The sequence below is a fragment of the Chlorocebus sabaeus genome, chromosome 16 (assembly GCF_047675955.1).
Source record: "Chlorocebus sabaeus isolate Y175 chromosome 16, mChlSab1.0.hap1, whole genome shotgun sequence".
Classification (NCBI taxonomy): Eukaryota; Metazoa; Chordata; class Mammalia; order Primates; family Cercopithecidae; genus Chlorocebus; species Chlorocebus sabaeus.
In genome coordinates, this window is record NC_132919.1 from 70,779,794 (window position 1) to 70,803,182 (window position 23,389).

At 41.3% G+C, this 23,389-nt stretch overlaps 1 long non-coding RNA gene across 2 annotated transcripts in view; it reads right to left on the reverse strand.

The window, feature by feature from the left end:
* The window catches only part of LOC103243476 (uncharacterized), a 338,326-nt gene that overhangs the window by 232,012 nt on the left and 82,925 nt on the right, over nt 1–23,389 (reverse strand). The window contains exons 2-3 of one of the 2 annotated variants that reach the window (XR_012088910.1): nt 18,896–19,104; nt 2,766–2,884 (exon numbers count right to left, since the gene is read on the reverse strand). This is a non-coding gene — a long non-coding RNA (uncharacterized lncRNA). The remainder of the gene's footprint in view (nt 1–2,765; nt 2,885–18,895; nt 19,105–23,389) is intronic. The other variant, XR_012088911.1, reaches the window with a different exon arrangement.

Here is a 23,389-nt window from a genome sequence, read left to right on the forward strand (position 1 = left end):
TTAATACTCTTCTCTAAAGGGCTGCTTTTGGTATTTTCTGAATGGAGCATCTGTTAAAATTGGATTCATCTTCTCTTTAAGGCAACAATTGGTGTTTCTGATCTTTAATGCCAAAGAATAGAAAACCAGCCCCTTAACGATCTGAAATTAGGCAAAAAAAAAAAAGAAAGAAAAAAGGAAAAAAGAGCAGAATAACCACACCCTAGCAAAAGTGTACTATTGGTTTAACTAAAATATTTTAACTCTCTGATGTGAAATTAATAATTTATCTTTACTATTTCAAAGAAACTCAAAAATAACCAGTATACAAACATCTTCACTAAGTTTTCTTTGTGTAGTATTTGTATGTGGTGACTTTTTTTTTTTTTTTTTTTTTTTTTTTGAAATGGAGTCTTCTCTGTCGCCCAAGCTGGAGTGCAATGGGGTGATCTCGGCTCACTGCAACCTCTACCTTCCGGGCTCAAGCCATTCTACTGCCTCAGCCTCCCAAGGAGATGGGATTATAGGTGCCCGCCACCGTGCCTGGTTAATTTTTGTATTTTTTAGTAGAGACAGGGTTTCACCATGTTGGTCAGGCTGGTCTCGAACTCCTGACCTCAGGTGATCCACCCACCTCAGCCTCCCAAAGTGCTGGGATTACAGCATTAGCCACCGTACCCAGCCATATGTGGTGACTTCTAATGTTATTTGGGTCAAGAATGGATTCATATTAGACTTCATTAGGTTCTCTTTTTCTATTTCATTTTACTAAAAGAACTTCTTTATGTTACTAGGTATTGTATTCTCCAAGCAGATCTTAAAATGATTTTTTTCTCTATTTTAGCACCAACTCATCCTGCTGTTTTGGACATTATTATCTCTTTCCTGAAATCTAGAAAATGTGCATAAAATATACATATTTTTCTCAAGGTGAATTTTTTAATACTGCTGGAAAAATCTTTTGAGGAATATCTAAAAATGGCATGACAGGCTGAAAAGAAAGTTATAATACCAGATCCAGAAAACAATCACAAACCTTCCATTTACATCATATTTTATATATGATTTGGTGATGTAAATCATGACATGACAACTTTTCATGCAAGGACCTAAAATATCTTTAAAATCTTATTAATTTTCACTGTATCGATTAAGGTGACCAATTCATCCCAGTGTGCCCAGAAACTCATTAGTCCCAGGCAAACTGGGATGGCTAATCACCCTATCAATAAATTGCCTCTATTTCACTAAGGAGAGGAAAGAAGAGAGAAATGAAACCATTTGCCTGAATAAAGAGACAATTGCATGATTTTTGGCTCTAGGTAACACAGAATAATCTTCCCCCACACTTAAATCGGCATAAAAATGTTTCAAAATGCCCATTACAAACCAATTAATGCCTATGCATTCAGGTGAATTACCAACCAAAGAAATTTTTGTTTGTATTTGAATTTGACTAACACACACCCAACCCACATAAAGGAGGTGGCAATACGTTCTATTGTTTTCATTCTAGAAACACTTTGAATAAATAGCAATTATTGTTCTATAACCCAAAATCCAACTAAACAAATCGATGACTAATCCAGAGAAGTATAATGTATTACTTTGGAATTTAGGATTTATGTTAGCATATTTGCCCACAGTGTCATAAAATGGTGGAGTGGATAGATAGCTCCATCTAATATTGTTAATCCAGTCAAATGCACACCTTTATAGACTCATGTCTTCACCATTATTTTTACACACCTACCCTGCTGCTGATGTGTAAATCGGGAACTAAACATAAAAATTCATTATTAAGGAATGTGGCAACAGTATGTGGAGGGAAGAGGTCATAAAGTCGAGCAGGGAGTAAGGACTCAAATTCTGGCAGCAAAAGGTGGGAAACAGAAGGAGACCCAAGGACGTTTCTCTAGTGCAGGGGTTCTCAAACTTGGCTCACATCAGGATCACCTGGAGGGGGCGAGAAAATTCTAATGCCCAGGCCACATTCTAGAATAATTAAATCAAGACTTTTGGCCGGGCGTGGTGGCTCACGCCTGTAATCCCAACACTTTGGGAGGCTGAAGTGGGTGGATCACTTGAGATCAGGAGCACAAGACCAGCCTGGCCAATATGATGAAATCCCATCTCCACCAAAAATACAAAAATTAGCCAGTGTGGTGGCGGGCATCTGTAATCCCAGCTACTCAGGAGGCTGAGGCACGAAATGCACTTGAACCTAGGAGGCAGAGGTTGCAGTAAGCCGAGATTGCAAGATCATGCCACTGCACTCCAGCTTGGGCAACAGAGCCAGACTCTGTGTGGAGGTTGGGACCCAGCAATCAATTTGTTTTAAAGAGTCCCAAATAATTATAATGTGCAGCCAAGTTTGAGATTAGTACCTCCAGGTGAGTGCTTTTTTAATCTGTTTGTAGGTTCCCCATATTACTAATTTTTTCAATACCCCCAACAGGAATTAATGACAACTAAAAAAAAAAAAAAAAAAAAAAAAAAAAGGACATAATTCCCAAGCACTTGTGATTAGAGTTTCATTTTACAGAATTGCAGAGAACCACTTCCAGGAAATACAGCTGAATTAAAACTTAGAATTGAGACAAATACTTCACTTAGAAAAGTATTTTAGTGGCCAGGCACAGTGGCACGCACCTGTGGTGCCAGCACTTCGGGAGGCTGAGGCAGGCGTTTCATTTGAGGCCAGGAGTTTGAGACTAGCCTAGGCAACACAATGAGACTTCGTCTATACAAAAAGTTTAAAAATTAGCCAGTGCAGAGGCATGCACCTGTGGTCCCAGCTACTCGGGATCCAAGGCAGGAGGATGCCTTGAGCCCAGGAGTTACAGGCTGCAGTGAGGTTTGATCACAACACCGTACTTCAGCTGAGCAGCAGAGCAAGACCTGTCTGGAAAAAAAAAAAAAAAGAAAAGAAAATCAGAAAAGTATTTTACAAAATTCTGCAAGCATACTTCCACTTAAGTCTAGCAAAATTCTTCCAGGTACTTAATCAAATATTTTTCCAAAGTGTTAGGCTCCTGTAGTAAGTTTCTGTTATGGAAATTTGCTGTGTTATTTTAGCCGCCTCATTTCTTTTACCTCTTAGATTTTTGTCAAAGCAAAGCAAAATAGTAATGTATGCAAATAAGAGACCCATCAAGAAAACATCTCTAAGCCAAGTGACTAAAAAATTAACTTAAGGGACAAAGAAGCAATTTTTTTCCTTAAAGAAATATCAGATTATTTTAGTATTTCCCAAATGAACATTTTATATTTCTCTAAATAATTAAGGCATCACATGTAACTTCAAATCAAAAATATCAGCGTTAAAAATAAACATATAAATCAATTGATCGAAGCTTCTTATTTGAGAGATAAGGAAGCAAAAGATTAGAAAAGTTGTCCAAGCCCTCCTGGGACTCAGGTCTCATTCTTATCCATTCCAGCATCTTCAACATATGAAAACTGCAGAATTGAAGAAAGCATACTGTATTTTTTAATTCATAGCAAATTAAAAATAGCAATTATAAATATATGAACTACCAAAAGCCAAAATAACTTATGCACTCTCTAAGCTGGAACCAATATGAAAAAATGTCAATAATTATAAGAAAAAAGCCAGAGGTATGTACGAAAGATTGGATTTTTCTTTACAGATAGCTATAAGTGGGTTAACACAGACTACATCTAGACATTTAGTGCTTAGAGACTTCTTCTTTACCTTTTCCTTTTTTTTTTTTTTTTTTTTTTTTTTTTTTGGAACAGGGCTCCCTCACTCTGTCACCCAGGCTGGAGGGCAGGGACATGATCTCAGCTCACTGCAGCCTCAACCTCACAGGCTCAAGCCATCTTCCCACCTCACCTTCCCAAGTAGCTAGGACTACAGACACACACCATCATGCCTGGCTAATTTTTGTATTTTTTTGTAGAGACTGGGTTTCGCCATGTTGCCTAGACTGGCCTTGAACTCCTGGGCTCAAACGACCATCCCATCTTGGCCTCCCAAAGTGCTGGGATTATAGGCGTGAGCCACTACACTCGGCCTAGCTTAGAGATTTTGAATAGTTCACTTTGTGTGAAATAATACAGCATGCCATTTCTTTGGGATAAAATAACATCTTTCTAACCATACCTTTCATGGACATGAAGCAATTTGTACCACAGTTTCGCATATACCTATTTGGTCTTGCACAACAGAAAACGGATAAATAATACCATTATTTATAACAGTAAATTTAAAAATTTATAAAAGTATATTTAAATTTCTCATTTAAACAATGGTTTTATTTTCTGGGTACGCTGTAGGTATTGGTGGCCCCAGTGAATCCATGCCTCCAGCAGTCATGCCTTTCTCTAGTGCTCTCACGCTGATGCTGGGCTTGGTCATGAGACTTGATTTGGCCAATAGAAATATCAACAAGCTTGACACAAGCAAAGGCTTACTAAATGCTTCCACATTGGGGGTTATCCTCTTGCAATGCCCTATAGGCAGCCAGCTACCATGTGAGAAGTTCAATTACCCTGAGACACCATACTATGAGGAAGTCTAAGCTAGCCTCTTGGAGAGCCCACACCAAGGAAAGCTGAGGAATCCAGGCAAAAGCCTTAACTGAGGCTCCAGGCATATGAATCAGCCAGTTCCCAGCCATTCAAGACAGTGCTGCTGCCCCCAGACATCACAGAACAGAGACAGGCCATCCCCACTATTCTGAATCCAAAATTCTGGCCCACAAAATAATTGTGAAAAATACAATGGTAGTTGTTTTAAGCCAGTAAGTTTTGGGGTCATTTTTCATGCCACAATAGGCAAGTGAAACAGAATATTTTAAACAGAAGACTCTGTTATTTGCTCAGTGACAACAGCTGATTTAAGCTGAACTAGTTCATTTGCATCCCACCAGACTTTTGACCAGCATAGTAGTCATTTTAACACTGGCGTGGACTTCTATGAAAGTCCTGGTCTAATAACAATAGATGAAGCATCAAAACTTTCAAGAGAAAAGCCAGGGTCTACCCTCTTCAGAGATGGTAGAGAGTAAAGCCATTGCACATGATGGTCACGGCTCTCCTCTCTGCTCCTTCCCAAGTGGGACCAAGCAGGGTAGCTCCAATCTGGAGTCGGGGCATCCCCTGCTCCTCACTGAAGCATGCTGGGATGCCCAAGGAAATTCTTTTTCTTATCTTTGAGTTTCAATTCCTTTTGACTCTCTCTTTTAGTTCCTCCTTCCAGGAATATTAACAATTTCTCTACAAATATTTATGTCTACAATAGCACACAAATCAACGGTTTCACTGAAAGGTGATCTCTTTTCAACATAGGTAAGCAATGTTCTCCTTCACCAAGAAACTATAAGTCATTTACAAATTAAGGTGATCATAATTATTACGTAGCTTCTAGTCATAATATTTAAAAGTCATTAAGAGTATAATTCATTTATTCTAGCCATGATTCTTCACAATGCTATACTCCAAGTGCTATACTTTTATACAGCCTTTCATCAATAAATACTTTTCAGATTTTTGGCGTTTACATATCACCCGAAGTATTTTGTTGGTTATTTCCGTAAGGTAACAACATTGGTTTTCCGAATGAATACATGCCTACTTTCATTCCCATGTGTGACTCATTCCTATCTCATCTATTCTATTACAACATCTACGTGTCACCATCTCTCTGAAGAGGGTTAGAGAGTTTCTAAAATACACTGGAGGTGAGATCATGCAAAAAGGAAAAGACCGTGTTTCTGATACCTAACAATCTGATGATCTAATCATACTCAGAAGTTTTACCTTGAAATTGTGTGTGTGTGTGTGTGTGTGTGTGTGTGTGTATAACTATTTCAGTAAATGGATTGTCCTACTCACCCAAACTTCTCTTTGAAATTTAAATGGGAATTCATCTAATAAAACTGTGAGTCATCTAATAGAAACTACAAGCCGATTTTTGCTAATTCCATGGTATGCATAGGCAACATAGCATGTATGTATGTGACATACATACATATGGACCAGAAGTTTTTTAAATAACAAGTATCCTTGACTGAGTTTTACATTCACCATCTCATTTAACAGTTATCAAAACCCTGTGGCGTATCATTATCTTTATTTTATGATTGGGGAAACTGAGGCTCAAATGGACTGCATTAACTTGCCTGTGGTCGGGATGCCCTCTCTCACCACTCCTATTCAACATAGTGTTGGAAGTTCTGGCTAGGGCAATCAGGCAAGAGAAAGAAATCAAGGGGATTCAGTTAGGAAAAGAAGAAGTCAAATTGTCCCTGTTTGCAGACGACATGATTGTATATTTAGAAAACCCCATTGTCTCAGCCCAAAATCTCCTTAAGCTGATCAGCAACTTCAGCAAAGTCTCAGGATACAAAATTAATGTGCAAAAATCACAAGCATTCTTATACACCAGTGACAGTCAAACAGAGAGCCAAATCAGGAATGAACTTCCATTCACAATTGCTTCAAAGAGAATAAAATACCTAGGAATCCAACTTACAAGGGATGTAAAGGACCTCTTCAAGGAGAACTACAAACCACTGCTCAGTGAAATCAAAGAGGACACAAACAAATGGAAGAACATACCATGCTCATGGATAGGAAGAATCAATATCGTGAAAATGGCCATACTGCCCAAGGTAATTTATAGATTCAATGCCATCCCCATCAAGCTACCAATGAGCTTCTTCACAGAATTGGAAAAAACTGCTTTAAAGTTCATATGGAACCAAAAAAGAGCCCGCATCTCCAAGACAATCCTAAGTCAAAAGAACAAAGCTGGAGGCATCACGCTACCTGACTTCAAACTATACTACAAGGCTACAGTAACCAAAACAGCATGGTACTGGTACCAAAACAGAGATATAGACCAATGGAACAGAACAGAGTCCTCAGAAATAATACCACACATCTACAGCCATCTGATCTTTGACAAACCTGAGAGAAACAAGAAATGGGGAAAGGATTCCCTATTTAATAAATGGTGCTGGGAAAACTGGCTAGCCATAAGTAGAAAGCTGAAACTGGATCCTTTCCTTACTCCTTATACGAAAATTAATTCAAGATGGATTAAAGACTTAAATGTTAGACCTAATACCATAAAAATCCTAGAGGAAAACCTAGGTAGTACCATTCAGGACATAGGCATGGGCAAAGACTTCATGTCTAAAACACCAAAAGCAACGGCAACAAAAGCCAAAATTGACAAATGGGATCTCATCAAACTAAAGAGCTTCTGCACAGCAAAAGAAACTACCATCAGAGTGAGCAGGCAACCTACAGAATGGGAGAAAATTTTTGCAATCTACTCATCTGACAAAGGGCTAATATCCAGAACCTACAAAGAACTCAAACAAATTTACAAGAAAAAAACAAACAACCCCATCCAAAAGTGGGCAAAGGATATGAACAGACATTTCTCAAAAGAAGACATTCATACAGCCAACAGACACATGAAAAAATGCTCATCATCCACTGGCCATCAGAGAAATGCAAATCAAAACCACAATGAGATACCATCTCACACCAGTTAGAATGGCGATCATTAAAAAGTCAGGAAACAACAGGTGCTGGAGAGGATGTGGAGAAATAGGAACACTTTTACACTGTTGGTGGGATTGTAAACTAGTTCAACCATTATGGAAAACAGTATGGCGATTCCTCAAGGATCTAGAACTAGATGTACCATATGACCCAGCCATCCCATTACTGGGTATATACCCAAAGGATTATAAATTATGCTGCTATAAGGACACATGCACACGTATGTTTATTGCAGCACTATTCACAATAGCAAAGACTTGGAATCAACCCAAATGTCCATCAGTGACAGATTGGATTAAGAAAATGTGGCACATATACACCATGGAATACTATGCAGCCATAAAAAAGGATGAGTTTGTGTCCTTTGTAGGGACGTGGATGCAGCTGGAAACCATCATTCTTAGCAAACTATCACAAGAACAGAAAACCAAACACCGCATGTTCTCACTCGTAGGTGGGAACTGAACAATGAGATCACTTGGACTCGGGAAGGGGAACATCACACACCGGGGCCTATCATGGGGAGGGGGGAGGGGGGAGGGATTGCATTGGGAGTTATACCTGATGTAAATGACGAGTTGATGGGTGCAGCACACCAACATGGCACAAGTATACATATGTAGCAAACCTGCACGTTGTGCACATGTACCCTACAACTTGAAGTTTAATAATAATAAATAAATTAAAAAAAATAAAAAATAAAAAATAAAAAAAAAAAAAAACTTGCCTGTGGTCATACAGCTATAAAATGGTGGAAATAGAATTTGTACCCGGTATATTTACTCTTTGTGCCACACAAGTCAAAAATGCTTGCTAGAGAGTTATGTAAAATCTGAATATGGGCAACACATTTTGATGAGCCCTTGCCAATGACTTTTATCTAAGGTAAGAGCCCAGGGATGAGAAATCTGGATTTTCTATTTGAAAATCAGAACTTGTATTTTTCGGAGGCAATGGGTAGTTTGACGTCATTTACCTGGTACTAGAACAAGATCCATGAGTCAGAAATAGACACTCAGGACCAGAGGACAGGTTTCTATGACCAAAAGCTACCTTCGCATTAATCAAACCTCAGACATCCACTGCTTTCACACAGAGGTGTGTTCTTAACTTGTTTTAGCCTAAAACCAATCAGCATCAGGGATGGTGACTGCTTCCCTGAGAGCTTAGCAAGTTCCAAACCTGGAGGACCTCAGACCCCAACCTGTCCAGTTAGACTCCACACTCACTCCTGTTTTCTATCAAAATTTTCTTTCCCCACACACTCACAGAAAATGATAGGACAAGAAAGACAAAGAGAGGGTAGTGATAATGGGCAGGCCACAGATACACCCAGCACCATCAACAGTCATCAGCTGAAAATATTTTATCCAGAGACTCATCACAAAAAAAACATATTGTGAAAATGTTCATGTATCATCCCCAGCACTCTAGGAAGCAGTAGTTTCAGGTCACCACCCAGTCCCAAGTCTTGTATGTCAGTACTTCTGAAATCTTAATGTGCATACTTATCATATGGGGATCTTGTTAAAATGCAGATTCTGATCTAATTGTTCTGGGTTGAGGCCCAAGATTCTGGACATCTAACAAGCTCCCAGAGGATGCTGAGGCTGCTGATCCACGAGTCACAAGATTATGGGTGATTTCGATCAATTGGCGATTCGATGCATTCCCCACAGTGAGTGTCGTGTCTATAAACCAGTCTCAACAGGTCCTCTATCGACTGAACAGGACAAACAACACAGCAGGAAAGGTGGCATCGTTAGAATCCCATTAGCACAGTCTTGCTCCAAGCAAGCTAAACCTGCAAAAGCACTAAGTCAGGCCTGGAAGGAAGATGTTTCTTAGGTTCTCACCAAGAACAGAAGACAGAGTAAAGTCTAGAAGTTAAGATCGATCACTTTGTCCCAAATTTTTCCTGGACTCCATCCATAGCACAAGCCATGAGAGGTTCACAAATCAGATTCACAGTAGAGAATGGAAAACACTTGTCCAGGATTACCTATTGTGTTAGCTAACTAGCACTGAAAAGTATACCTCTATTTACGTACAAGTGAGTATTCACTTATAAAAATCTTTCTAAATTCTTTCTTCAGCGAACCAAACGATGGCTGAAGTTTTAAGAAAAAAAAACAACAATAACTCTAACTGTGAAATTGCGTCCTATTCCACACTAAATTAAATCAGCTTAGATGAGCTGCTTTCATTTGTGTTATGGATGTCATTATTCTTTGTTTTCAAGAAATTTGTATTGGAATGAATGGAGTTGGAATAAAGAACCAATGAAGAAGTGGTCATTAAATACCTGCTTCCTGCCTACTGCGATGTGAGTCACTATCAGGAAGACAAAATAAGGAAGCTAGAACTTCAGGGAAGGAAATTAAAATATACAAAAGAGTCCCTTTGCCCAACTGCAATTCCTGTCACCCATAATCATGGTAAGTAATCCTAATAATTATTACGTTTGCTTGTATCATGATAAGGAAATTGATTTGAGCTAGGAAATAAAGAAAACATGTCTCTTCAGTAAAACTCTTTCCACCCTCCCACACTCAACAAAAGCTTCATAAAGCCACCCGTAACTCTTATGCCCCGATCCACCGAGTCAACTCCTGTGACTGGCCTCACACCCTTCTCAAGTATCCAAAGCCTTCCCCGGTGTGGTCTCAGCTTGTTTTTCCAGAGGGCGGCCGTCATTACCTGAATGGCAGGTTTGCTACGCAAGCACCTTAATGTGGGGCTTTGTAGACATCACATCTGGGCTGTCATTAGTGTCGTCTGAAAATAATAATCAGCCAGCAGACCAAAGAAGGGCATTCCAAGAAAATTCACTGCTACCAGTGTTTGGGGAAACCAGAGAATATCTAATTTATGTATTTTTAGTTAATCAAAGCAAGGGCTAACTTACACACATCACACAAGGATAAGTTACCCCAAACTTTACTTATAACTACACCTGGCGGCAGTGCTAAGAGTTGGGGGAGGCTGCACACTTGTAGCTGACAGCCCTGGGGAAGGAGGTAGCATTTCTAATCATTCCCATATGGACAGAAGGCTGAGCCAGTGGTAGGAGATCTTATTGTGGGAACATGGCTTTTTATATTCTCTCTCAATCTCCTATTCTCCTCCTACAATGTTAGGTGCTTGGAAGTTTCCGAAAGAGGCCTTTCTATAGGAGACAAGGCATTCTCTGTCTCTCTCCTCTGTCGACACCTCAAGTGCGGATCCACCAAAAGTCAATAGGGCCCTAAGGAGGAGATGACAGCACGCAAACCTTCTCTCTTCCACCCACCCACGCTGTCTCTCAGTCAGCCAGATGTCAGAGTGGCCAAGACCAGGCTCTGTCTCAGACCACACTGTGGCTGTCTTAGCACAGCAGATATCCACAATCAGACCCCTCCCCATCGCATGAAGCAGAAGGAAGAAATAAGTCCCCTTGTGACAAGCACCTGCCTGCTATATGTTTTTACAGCAAACAAAGTTTAAAACTATATCCTTCAGAGAGGCACCCCTGAGACCTCAGGCGACTGGAGAAGGGGAGCTGGGAGCTTATACCTCTGAGCAAGCCAGAGACCCATCCTAGGGGTTCAGAGACTGAGCAGGCTGGGCAAGAGGAACCCCAGACACCTGCAGGTAGGGATCATGGTGGGTAGAGTCTGCGACTGGGAGTTCAAGGCTTTGATCTACTTCCAGTATCTTCATGGTACCTGATCCTTGCCGTTTTGCCCCACCAGACATGAGTAAGGAGGAGAATTCATAGCCAACTCCAATAATCCTTTATAATAAAAGTTTCCAAGTGGTATCTGCTACTTTTTTTTTTTTTTTTTTTTTTTTTTGAGACAGAATCTCACTCTGTCGCCAGGCTGGAGTGCAGTGGCACGATTTCGGCTCACTGCAACCTCTGCCTCCCAGGTTCAAGTGATTCTCTTGCCTCAGCCTCCCGAGCAGCTGGGACTACAGGCACATGCCACCATGCCCAGCTAATTTTTGTATCTTTAGTAGAGACGGGGTTTTACCATGTAGGCCAGGATAGTCTCGATCTCTTGACCCCGTGATCCGCCCGCCTCGGCCTCCCAGAGTGGTGGGATTATAGCCGTGAGACACCGCGCCTGGCCTGTGCTACTCTTAAAGGATCCAAAGGATATCTAGAAGGGATTCATGTGCTCATTTGGGTCCCACAGTAGACAGAGGTCTGGGAGCCTCTCAGATACTTGCTTCCTGTCCTCAATTTTGTTTGGGTGCCTCCAGTAACCTCTGATATTTATCTCACTGTAAAAGGGGCAAAGACCTAGTCTTCTGCCTCCAGGGCTTCTCCTATGGTCGTTTCTCATGTCCTCGCCTTTGTGTCAGCCCCAGCTAAATGTTTCTTCTAGAGGAGGAAAAGGAGCATGTAACCTCTCACTCTCAAAAATGGAGAGGGGAAGAAGAGGTTTAAGATGGGTGAAGAAAGACTAATACTGCAGGCAGCCATCTTGTTTTCTCAGTCTCCCCTAAACCCACTCCAAGCTGGAAGAACCATGTGTTCATAGAAAAAGTACAAAGGAAAGAAGGGTTTGAGAAGGTCGCGTAGTAGACAAAAAAGTTTCAGTTCCTACCCTTACAATTATCCCTTCTCTAAAAGCTGGCTCCCATTACAAGACAACTTGTCAGAGTTTATTTCCGTATTGGCATTTATGTCTTTAAGGCATCCAAGTATCTTATGGATCTTTCAACAGATCAAAAGGCAGAAAGAAAAATGTTCTTGGATCAACTCCTAGAAAAATCTGAAACCAGATTTTCCTGGGATATTTCAGGCCAGTCAGTGCCTGTCAGTTTTATACTGTGGCACCTTTCTTTTCAAATACAGATTAAATCCTGCGATGAATGAAAAGATTAAAAGCTCACCATTCCAGCAGCCTTAGTTTCTAAATTGTTGTGCTATTTCCTTAAAAACTTCTGTGCATTTGGATCACGCTGACTGCTCTTGGGGGCCACTGCTTGTGTTGCAGGGAAGACACAAAGCTTGACAGTTACGAGCAGTGGGCAATAATGCTTGTTAAGAGTGTTGTAAGGGGGACCAGGCACTGGGAAAGGAGTTGAACCTGAGGGACTTTCAGATTCGATTATTTTCCTCTTAATCAGAAAAGAGTTTGAGTTTATAAACAACATAAAATAACAGATATATGGAAGGTATTGACCGTTTTGGAAGGCTATCAATAAGATAGGGCATGGCCAAATTATACATAAAGTTTTATTAGGACACAGTCATGAACGTTTGTTTGCATATTGTCTACAGCTGCTTTTGCACAAGAGTTGAGTAGTTGCAACAGTGTCTCCAGGCCACACAGCCTAAATATTTATGACCTGGCCTCTACAGAAAAAAAAAAAAGTCAATCCCATACTGTAGATACTAGAGCAGGAGAAAATTAGTTGACATTACAGCAGAACAGTCTGGCCTATCTCTATCAATATCTCTGCCAATTGAAGGGGGCAGGCTATTAAATCTAAAGTTGAGAGGGCCTTGGCCCCTTCGCATGCTATTAAAGACGACTGTGGGTCATTTCAAAACACCTGGATGGTTTAGAATTGGTGCAATCATTTAGAAGATTGAAAAGCATCTACTTTTCCCCGCAGGTAATTCATGTTTACGGGAAAAGTTAAAAATAGAAGATATATTTCGCTTTTTACTTTTAAAATTGTATAGCTTCCCAAATATTTTTCAAGATAATTGGTCAACTGTTGCTCACTAAGAAGTAATGTTGTTCTTGACAAAATGCCAATTTGAACAGAGAAAGAAGGATGGTAATGGTGATTTACAAATCAGTTTCGCCCTGAGCCTAGGAGAGGTTGCAGCAACCTTTTGGAATAGGAAGGGCACGAGCACCCCCTGCTGGCTACAGGTCAACATAAACCTGAACTCATCCCTTTTCCTGATCCAAGGTTCGATTTGGACAAAGATGGATATCCACACAGGTCTTGTGATGGAATCAAGGAATATCAAACATTCACAATTCATGCCCAATGGATGGTGGCATCTTGAAATTTAAGTAGTTTGTGTTACATGTACAGTGGCAAAGAACCACTACTAAAACAAGAGATAATCAGGTTTTCCTTTATCTCCTTTAAACCTCCTAACCCCATTTTTAAAAAAAACTTTTTACACTACAGCCTTCTACATCTCATTAAACACAATTCCTATAACAGTGAAAAAAGAACTTTCTTCCTCGTTTGAAATAGATCCTAGCCAAGGGTCTTGTTCAAAATAGTTTTAATCATATGAAAATGCCAGGATCCTACTCTGCTGACCCTTACAAAAGGCAACCTGAATATAATTAGTCCATTGACAATTGACAAAGATAGACAGGAGAGCCTGCAGCTGTGAAGAGGCCGCCCTCCTTAACTGATGGAGACAGGGATTGTAGGCTAGGGACTCAGGACACAGCCTTCTGTCCTCACGATTTTCCTGAGCCTCCTCTGAATTCCTCTGACTGATGAAAATAGAGGCTGTGATTTCAAGCATCTTTTTGTCATTTAGGCAGTCCTGCCCCATGTGATACAGTAAATTTTTAATTAAGCTTTTTTGTTGTTGTTGTTGGTTTGTTTTTCCTTTTTAACACCAGTGTCCCAGTAAAGAAGCTCCAGGAAAGTGGAAACGTTAAAATCGTGATCTTGTCATTGCCTCACTCTCTGAGGCGCTAAGAACAGAATGTTTGCCAACAGATGGAGGAAAGGCCCTGTTGACTGTAACTGTGGGACTGCATGAGGATTATGCTATACAGAACAGTGGAGGTTGAGGACTGAGGCTGGGATAGATGCAGGCTGTGTCAAAAAAAAAAAAAAAAAAAAAAAAAAAAAAAAGCATTAAGAGGTCAGGGACTTCTGACTTGAAATCACAAGGGCCTGAGAAGCAAAAACTTCTTAAAAGGTAAGAATACTAAGCAAATTAATGTGTGGACGTGTGCATGCATCTAAGTTTTGCAATCATATCAATGTGAACCTGGGTTTCATGACCACAGTGGCCCAAGTAATAAGCCCTTCTGTTGGCCCATTTTTCAGAGGAGTGTCAATTATGAGAGTAAAAAACACACACACACATGAGTTACAGGAAGAGTCTGAAGTCAAATAACAATTAAAGAAAAAGGGCAGGACAGCAACTCAGTCCCACAATTGTCTTTTTAAAATTAGGCAGAACTTTGAAAGTAAATTCTAAGTAGACTAATTTGAAGGATAAAGCGAGGAGAAAGTATGGGTGCCCATACCCTGAGCTCATCAAATACTTTGATCTGTTTCTTAAAATGCCCATGAGGTCTTAAGGCAATGGACCCTACGTTAAAAACACAAAGAACTGTGGCGTCTGATTTTTCAGATTTGAAAACACTGTGGCCCAATTCCATCCTGCAGGATATGAACACAACACACTTTTATAATTCAGTAAGAGCCTGAATTATATCCTTAGCCTACAACATTATGTCTCCCAGGAGATTCTAATATGCAGTTTAAGGATGAGGACCACTGGCTGAAAGGTTTCTTTTGAATCTAATTATAATTCAATATAAAACTGGGGATGGAAAGAAAGGAATGAAAGAGTGAAAGGAAGGAAAACAGAGGAAAGGAAAGAAAAGGAAAGGGAAGGGAGACAGAGAGGGAGAGGGGAGGGAAGGAAGGAAGGAAGGAAGGAAGGAAGGAAGGAAGGAAGGAAGGAAGGAAGGAAGGAAGGAAGGAAGGAAGGAAGGAAAAGAGAGAGAGAAAGAAAGAAGAAGAGAAAGAAAGAAGAAAAGAAGAGAAAGAAAGAAAGAAAGAAAGAAAGAAAGAAAGAAAGAAAGAAAGAAAGAAAGAAAGAAAGAAAGAAAGAAAGAAAGAAAGAAAGAAAGAAAGAAAGAAAGAAAGAAAGAAAGAGAAAGAGAAAGAAAGAGGCAAGCAGGGAGGGAGGGGGGAAGGAAGGAGGGAGGGAGGGAAGGAACTCTACAGCCACATAGCATATCCATCCATTACAGGAGCAAATAAGAAAGCCAATCGTCCAGCAGAGGGCACCAGAGCTAAATAAACACTTTAAAAGTCTTGGAATCTTAAGACTTCAGAACCCAAATATTCCATTTTCTCTTCAATGATACTATTTCCTTAAAGGTCATGGTAACAGAGTTACCCCACGTCTCTTGACCCCATATCCTGCGTTCATTCCCAGAACAAAGCTGACATGAATGATTCCTGTATGATCATTTACCAACAGAAACATGGAATCAAATTTCTTATTTTAATTAAGGAACATGGCACAATACATTTTAATTGGTAGTAGACACCATAAAAACAAGAAGGATTAAAAACACAAAGAAATATCTTCCTCTTTAAAACAGATAAATTGGACTCCTCCTGTTCATCCATGCTTTCTATGTTAGACGCTGAATCCCCTAACAGCCCTTTACAGCTCTTTATTGAGGTCTAGATATTTTGGCCCATCTTTTGGATGCAGCATTTCATGGGACACCCTGCTGGATCTCCTGTGCTGTGCTTCCTTCTGTGGCTGCAGGCGCCACGCTGGAGCAATGCGTAGGAGAAGCGGAGTATTTCCACCTGAGCCCCTCACTGCACCTCCCGTGCTCACTCTTCAACACACATTTGTTGGCAAAGGTCCAGTCCTCAAGCTTCAAGGTTCAGAAATTTTATTTTACCAAGGTTGGTCAGGAGTTAAGGGAATGGAGCCAGCTAAACCCAAGGAACAAGAGGCCCCTGTTCATTTACAATGGAAGCTGTCTTGTTGTTTTGCCATTATACCATGCACCTGTCTTGGGATCAATGTGCCTGCACACTGAATTAGGTACCAGAAAATTGTTTGGTGATCACGAAATAAAGGTAAAGGATTGAAAGGCATTTTTCTTAGGAATGCTTTTACACTGTTGGTGGGAGTGTAAATTAGTTCAACCATTGTGGAAGACAGTGTGGCGATTCCTCAAAGATCTACAACTAGAAATACCATTTGGCCCAGCCATCCCATTACTAGGTATATACTCAAAGGATTATAAATCATTCTACTATAAAGACACATGCACACGTATGTTTATTGCAGCACTGTTCACAATAACAAAGACTTGGAAGCAACCCAGTTGCCCATCAATGATAAACTGGATAAAGAAAATGTGGCACAGATTCACCATGGAATACTACGCAGCCATAAAAAAGGACAAGTTTGTGTCCTTTGCAGGGACAGGAACGCCCGGCTGAAGTGGGAATGAGGCAGAGGCTAGAAGGCACAGCAGAGTGCTGTGCAACAGATGCCACCTGGCAGACACGGTGCTCTCATCACAAGAGACTGTTATTTGGTACTGAAGTAGCCTTCACATTCCACAGAAAAATGTCTTTCTATTTTTCATACTATACTTTAAGTTCTGGGGTACAGGTGCAGAATGTGCAGGTTTGTTACATAGGTATAGATGTGCCATGGTGGTTTGCTGCACCCATCAACCCATCACCTACATTAGATATTTGTCCTAATGCACTCTGCTGTGTCTTTCAGCCTCTGCCTCATTCCCACTTCAGCCAGGTGTTCCTGCTTACATCTGTGGCAAGCCCTCAGCTAACTTCTCCTCCCAGACTGAGAATCCTCCTAAACTGCACCTCTCGCCATTTCCCTCCAGGGGACAATACACTTCTTCATCTTGTACCTGGGTGATACCAGCCTCTCAGAATTCCTAAGGATCAGAAGAGTGGGTAGGACAGGTGGATCAGGTAGATGCATGAAGAGAGGTAACGCCAGTTACTCAGACTCTGCCTGGGCTACCAGAGTCCTGAGCTTCTTGCCCCCATTCGGGAGGTGTTAGGGGTCTCACTCTGAATCATTAGTAGTTTATTCTTTAGCTTTTATTTCCATTTCTTCCAAGTGTGTGTGTGTGTGTGTGTGTGTGTGCGCGCGCGCGTTCTGCCACTAATACTACTTTTCCCTCTTAGCAATTAAAAGAAAAAAAGATACATTTGAAAAAGCGGTGTATTACCTATTCTGGTAATATGATGTCAGTATTTATGAGGTGTGGCCTTTGTGCCTCTTTTTAAAGATATAGGGAATTACTCCATGGCCAAAATTCAGTGGCTTCCCATATCACAGAGTAAAAGGCAGAGTCCCTGCCAAATGATGCCATCCACATCCCTCACCATTCACCTCCGAATTGCTGAGGTCCTTTTCACCACCCTCCCTTCCATCGCTGAGCACCTGCACGTCCCCACTGCTCCGCCCACACTCACACCTACACTGCTGCAGACCTTTGCACCTGAGCTGCCATATGGCTCTTTCCTTCCTGCTGTCATTCAAATACCACTCTCACAGGGAGGCCCATTCTCATCTCTCTACACTCAAGGGCAACTTCCCCAGCACCCCCCCCCCACCCCGCCCCCTGCCAGCCTTCCTTTTTCTCCTCTGACCTACTCTCTTCACGTCTAGCTCCCTCCCCTGAATCTAAGTTCCACCAGGGCAGAAACATTTGTGTTTTTTTTAACTACTGTATCCCCAGCATCTGCAACAGAACCTTGCACACACTGATATTTACACAGATTTGTGGATTCATGAATGAATGTGTGAGTGAATGAATGAATACATCAAATACTATACAAAGTTCATAGTAAAAAATAGCAGCCACTGGTGTCCCCACTCCTGAATCTTTTTCTCTGAAATCATTTAGCTTTTGTTTCTGGTATTAACTTGAATATCTCTAAGGAATATGCTTACACTGCTATTTCTTGGTCTATCAGCTTAAGACATTAAAGACCTAAATTCCCATTGTAGAAGATGGCATTACAGGATTCTTACACCATCTCACACCTCCGGTTGCCATTTCTCTACCTTTCCAGTGTGATTACATCACATTGTCTTGTAATTTACATATACATTACCCATATGGGGTTTATATCCCACTGCTAGAATGAAGCCTTGTCAGCAGGAATTTCTGTTTGTCTTGCTCATGGAAGTATCCTCAGGGCCTACAACAGTGCCAGGCCCTCAGCAGGTACTGAGTAAATATTTGTGGAATGAATGGATGAATTCTGAGATGTATGGGCTGTAACTTATCTGCCAGTTACTCATTGCTGCACTTTCGGGATGAGTGGGCCACCCCCATGTCCCTGTGCTTTTCCAGCTAGGACTTTCCCTCAAACTCTGCACCTTCGGAAACCTTCAATGACTCCCTCTCACCCAGCTTTACTCGGGGATCCTTCCTCTCTATCCACAAATCTTTTCATGAACATTATACACAGTTCCGGATTAGTCACCTTCTCTAACTAGGCTGACGCTTCCTTGGCATCATGGACTGTGTCTTGATGATTTCTGAACACTGTTGTCTATCATGGCATCCCACCTATTGTAATTGATTCTCAAGCAGCTCTGAGTGAAGGACACACGGTCCCTGCTTACCATTTGGAGGCAAGAGAGAAATGACATCTTCCTGTTCCCGGTGAGCCCTAAGGTGAGTCACTTCACCATTTACAGAGATAACATGTGGCTCGATAGCTTCTTCTTTCACTCTTCGCTTCCCCAGGTTAATAATTGCCAGATCATTTCATACTCTTTATTTGTCCAGTCATTTCACTTCTTGCCATCCCTTTCCATGTCCAAATCTCCCTCTGAAATAAAAATAAATTTCGAATTAGAGCATCGTGACTTCTTTCAAAGTTAGAATGACTGCCTTATGAAACATGCGATTCCATGTGTGGCTCCGCATGACAAGATCAAGCATTCCAAACTAAAATGTACAACCCGTGGAAATCTCTTCCTGCTCTGTACTACTGGTACTTTACAGCGTGGTTCTCCCACTTTGCCATGCATCCGAAGCACTGGAAAGACTTGCTAAGATGGAGCCACAGACTCTGGGGCCCCACTCCCAGAGTTTCTGATCCAGAGAATCAGAGGTGGAGTCTGGGAATTTGCACTGCCACAAGCTCCCGGGTGCTGCTGATGCTGCCAGTCGGAAACCCACACTTTGAGAACCCTCACCTTCCCATAACGCTTCAAGAAGTCTTAGGCACTAAGTTGATGCACCTGCAAAGGGGTTACATTTCCCTCATCCCCTCCCACTACCGCCAAGATAAGTAGCTGCTGAGTACAGCATTACAGCACTTCTCAAACTCTAACAGGCACACAGATCACCTGTAGATCTCAATAAAACACAGATCCTTATTCAGCAGGTCCGCGGTGGGGATGGGTGGGAGGGGTTGTCAGAGATGGGGAGGGGGTGGTTCTAATCAGCCCCCAGGTGACGCCAATGTGGCTGACTCTCCGCCTAAACTCTGAGTTGGGGGGGGGGTTCTAATCAGCCCCCAGGTGACGCCAATGTGGCTGACTCTCCGCCTAAACTCTGAGTTGCGGGGGGGGAGTTCTAATCAGCCCCCAGGTGACGCCAACGTGGCTGACTCTCCGCCTAAACTCTGAGTTGCAGGCATTACAAATGATACGGAGTCCATTAGTATTGAAAGGAAGTGACTTTCTTAGGTCTCAAAGCTTTGAGTAGTTCATCTGATTCAGGCATTTGATTCAGGTCTGAGCTCTAAAACTACTAATACACTTTTTTTTTTTTCCTCATGACCCAACTTGAGAATATCCTTTTATTCTTCGTTTACAATTTTGACAACATAGAAACAAGTTAACATTTTTAACTTTCACCCATATAAAACTTCCAGCCTGAATGGGTCCAGCTGACTCATTGTCACTGCCCAGAGATCCCTGAGCTCTATTCAAACACTGCAGATAATTGTAAACCTGGAGACAGGGCTGGGAGGGTGGGGCTGTTTATCCTTGTTGATTGAGAAACCTACTCTTTGTCCTGTGCTGGTGTTTTGTTACATAGTTACAGCACCTAGCCTTCCATTGAAATCCTGCCTCAGAGCACCATTATCTCATGCATTATTGAGCTCAATTCTCCCAAAGGCCTGTGTTATCTCTTTTTCATTTCTTGGCTATAAAGAGATTGTGGTGATGGGGAAGTGAAAGAGAAAACACCTCCCAAAACCTATCTGATCCAGCTGATCCAGGACATATCCTTTTTTTTCCTTTTTTTTTTTTTTTTTTTTTTTTTCAGACGGAGTCTCTCTCTGTTGCCCAGGCTGGAGTGCAGTGGCGTGATCTCGGCTCACCGCAACCTCCACCTCCCAAGTTCAAGCAATTCTCCTACTCAGCCTCCCAAGTAGCTGGGATTACAGACACATGCTACCACATTCGGCTAATTTTTGTATTTTTAGTAGAGATGGGGTTTCCCCATGTTGGCCAGGCTGATCTCGAACTCCTGACCTTGTGATCTGCCCGCCTCAGCCTCCCAAAGTGCTGGGATTACAGGCATGAGCCACCGTACCCGGCCCAGGACATATCCTTTATATCATGATGTTGTGAACACATGTATACATACATATGTGTATATATACACCCACCGCATATATATAATATATACCCACACATACATATACACACATAAAGAGAAAACACCTCCCAAAACCTACCTAATCCAGTGTGACTCTCTTACACCTGCAGGTGGATAGTAGTAAGTGAACTTTCAGGGGAGGCAGGACAAGCTACATAATTTTCAGGGCTCGGTATAAAGCAGACATGCAGGACCCAATTGTCGAGAATTTCAACACTGCAACGGCAGAGCATTAATCCAAGTGCCAGGCCCTTCCAAGCTCATGTGCTCATGAGGCTAACCCTGGGGGAAGAACTCTGACATAACAAATACCTCATGAATTTGGAAGCTCTCACTCTCTTCCCTTCCTCCCTCCTCTCTCCCTTTCAAAACATATGTCAGAAAAGAAGAGCTCCAATGAGAATGGTGATGTCATTTGTTCTGTGGTTGAATAAACACTCGTATCTCTTCTTTGTCCTGTCTTTCCTTCATTTTCTGCCAAATAGCTCAACCTTCCGACTAGGAAAAACCCAACTATATCCCACTGGTTCCGATAAGGGCTAAACTGAACTCTACCTTTGGTCCAACTATGATAAGATGGTTTGCCTAATCTACGATAAGGAAATGTACTGCACAAATATGACTAGAAGGGAGGGTGTGTAGTTTCCTCAAATGAGATTTTCAAGTCATCAGACAGCCCCTCCCACAACTCTGAGGGCTCACCATGGATCTTGCTAAAATGCAAATTCCAATGTAGGAGGGGTGGAAAGGACATAGAGCATATCTGCGCTGTGAGGCTGTGAGCCAAGAACCACACTTTGAGTAGCAGAGCTCTACAACTACCCTGTCCCTTAAGGTAGACACTAACCACAGGTACCTATCGAGCCCTTGAAATGTGGCTTGTCTACATAGAGATGAAATCTGATTGTAAAATGCACATCACTTTTCAAAGATGTAATTCAAAAAATAAAATAAATATCCCATTAAGAATTGTATATTGATTCTATGTTTTAGATATATTTGGTTAAACAAAGGATGTTATTAAAATTAATTTCACCTGTTTCTACTTTTTAATTTGGCTAGTAGAAAATTTAAAATTACCTATGCGGCTCACTGTTGGACAGCATTCTTCTAGGAGGTCAGGTGGAGCTTGAGTTATCCATCCTCTCCATTTCATTATGAACTCTTTGGGGTGAAAGCATGGAACCAGCCTTGGACATCACCCAGGGAGGTGAGTTCATCTGTTACGGTCTCATCCATCAAGTTTTCTTCTCTGGCTCTCACCACCCCAATACGGATACACAGACGCAAATACACACACACACACACACACACACACACACACAGAGGAGTGGGAAAGACTGGAAGACAGGACCTTGTCTTATGTATCTTTCTGTCCTCAATGCCCAGTACAGAGTCTGTTATCTTAAGTAATCCATAAGTATCTGAGATGTGGATCCTCTATGTAAATCATTCATGATTCCTCCCACTTATACTTCTGGGTCACTGTAAATGTTTGAAAGTAGTCATGTATTTTCTCAATTATATTTTCCTCTGGGTTGTCCTTCAGCTTACCTTGTATTAGCTGCACGGGCTCAATAAGCATCCATGACACAATGCTACTAGCTCAGTGCACATTGAAGGGTGAATGTTAGTGGCCTTTTTCTTGCCACCATCACCAAGTTTACAATTACATCACTTCAACTATGATCACGGCTGCTAGTAAGAGCTACACCTCACTGGGTGCGTCCTACATACCAGGTGCTGTACCTGCACTTCAGATATGGCATTCCATGTAATCCTCATGCCACCACCATGCTGGCCATTATGACGGTCTTCCACTTTCCATAGGAGGAAAATGAGGCTCAGGGAGGCTAAGAATCTTGCCCAAGCAAGTGGCAGAGAGAGGATTCAAGTCCAGATCTCCAAAGTCTGTGTTTTCAATCCTGGGTATCTATAACATTAGCAGAGTGCTCAGAAGCATCAGTGCAGCAAAGAGGAAAAAGGGAAGTGGGGTGGTTTTGAATAGTGTGTGAATACGCACACCAAGATGAAGGCATTCTTTCATTTTTTCCCTTGATCTATTGTTAAATGTACATATATAGTATTTCCCAATAAATTAGAAAACAGAAAAAATAAGTCATCAACCTTTTTTCTCTAAATCAAGGAACATATAAATCTGACATATCCTTTATATCAGAATGTTGTGAACACATGTATACATATATATGTATATATACACTCACCACACATACACATACATAAATCGTGACTAGACGCACATGGTAGTAAAAACTGTGCTTTTAAAAAACCACTAGGTACATCTTTAATAAAGCCTCACATGATGCAGAAACAAAATGAGTTCTGCAGTAGGGAACAAAACGAATTATTGGTATAAATCAATAGTTAATAACGGTCAGTTACCAACATGGGGCATGTCAGAGTAACACATTGGGGAAATACACTTACAAGGAGAAAAACAGAAGAATAATTCAAAATAAATTACCAATAAATTGTTT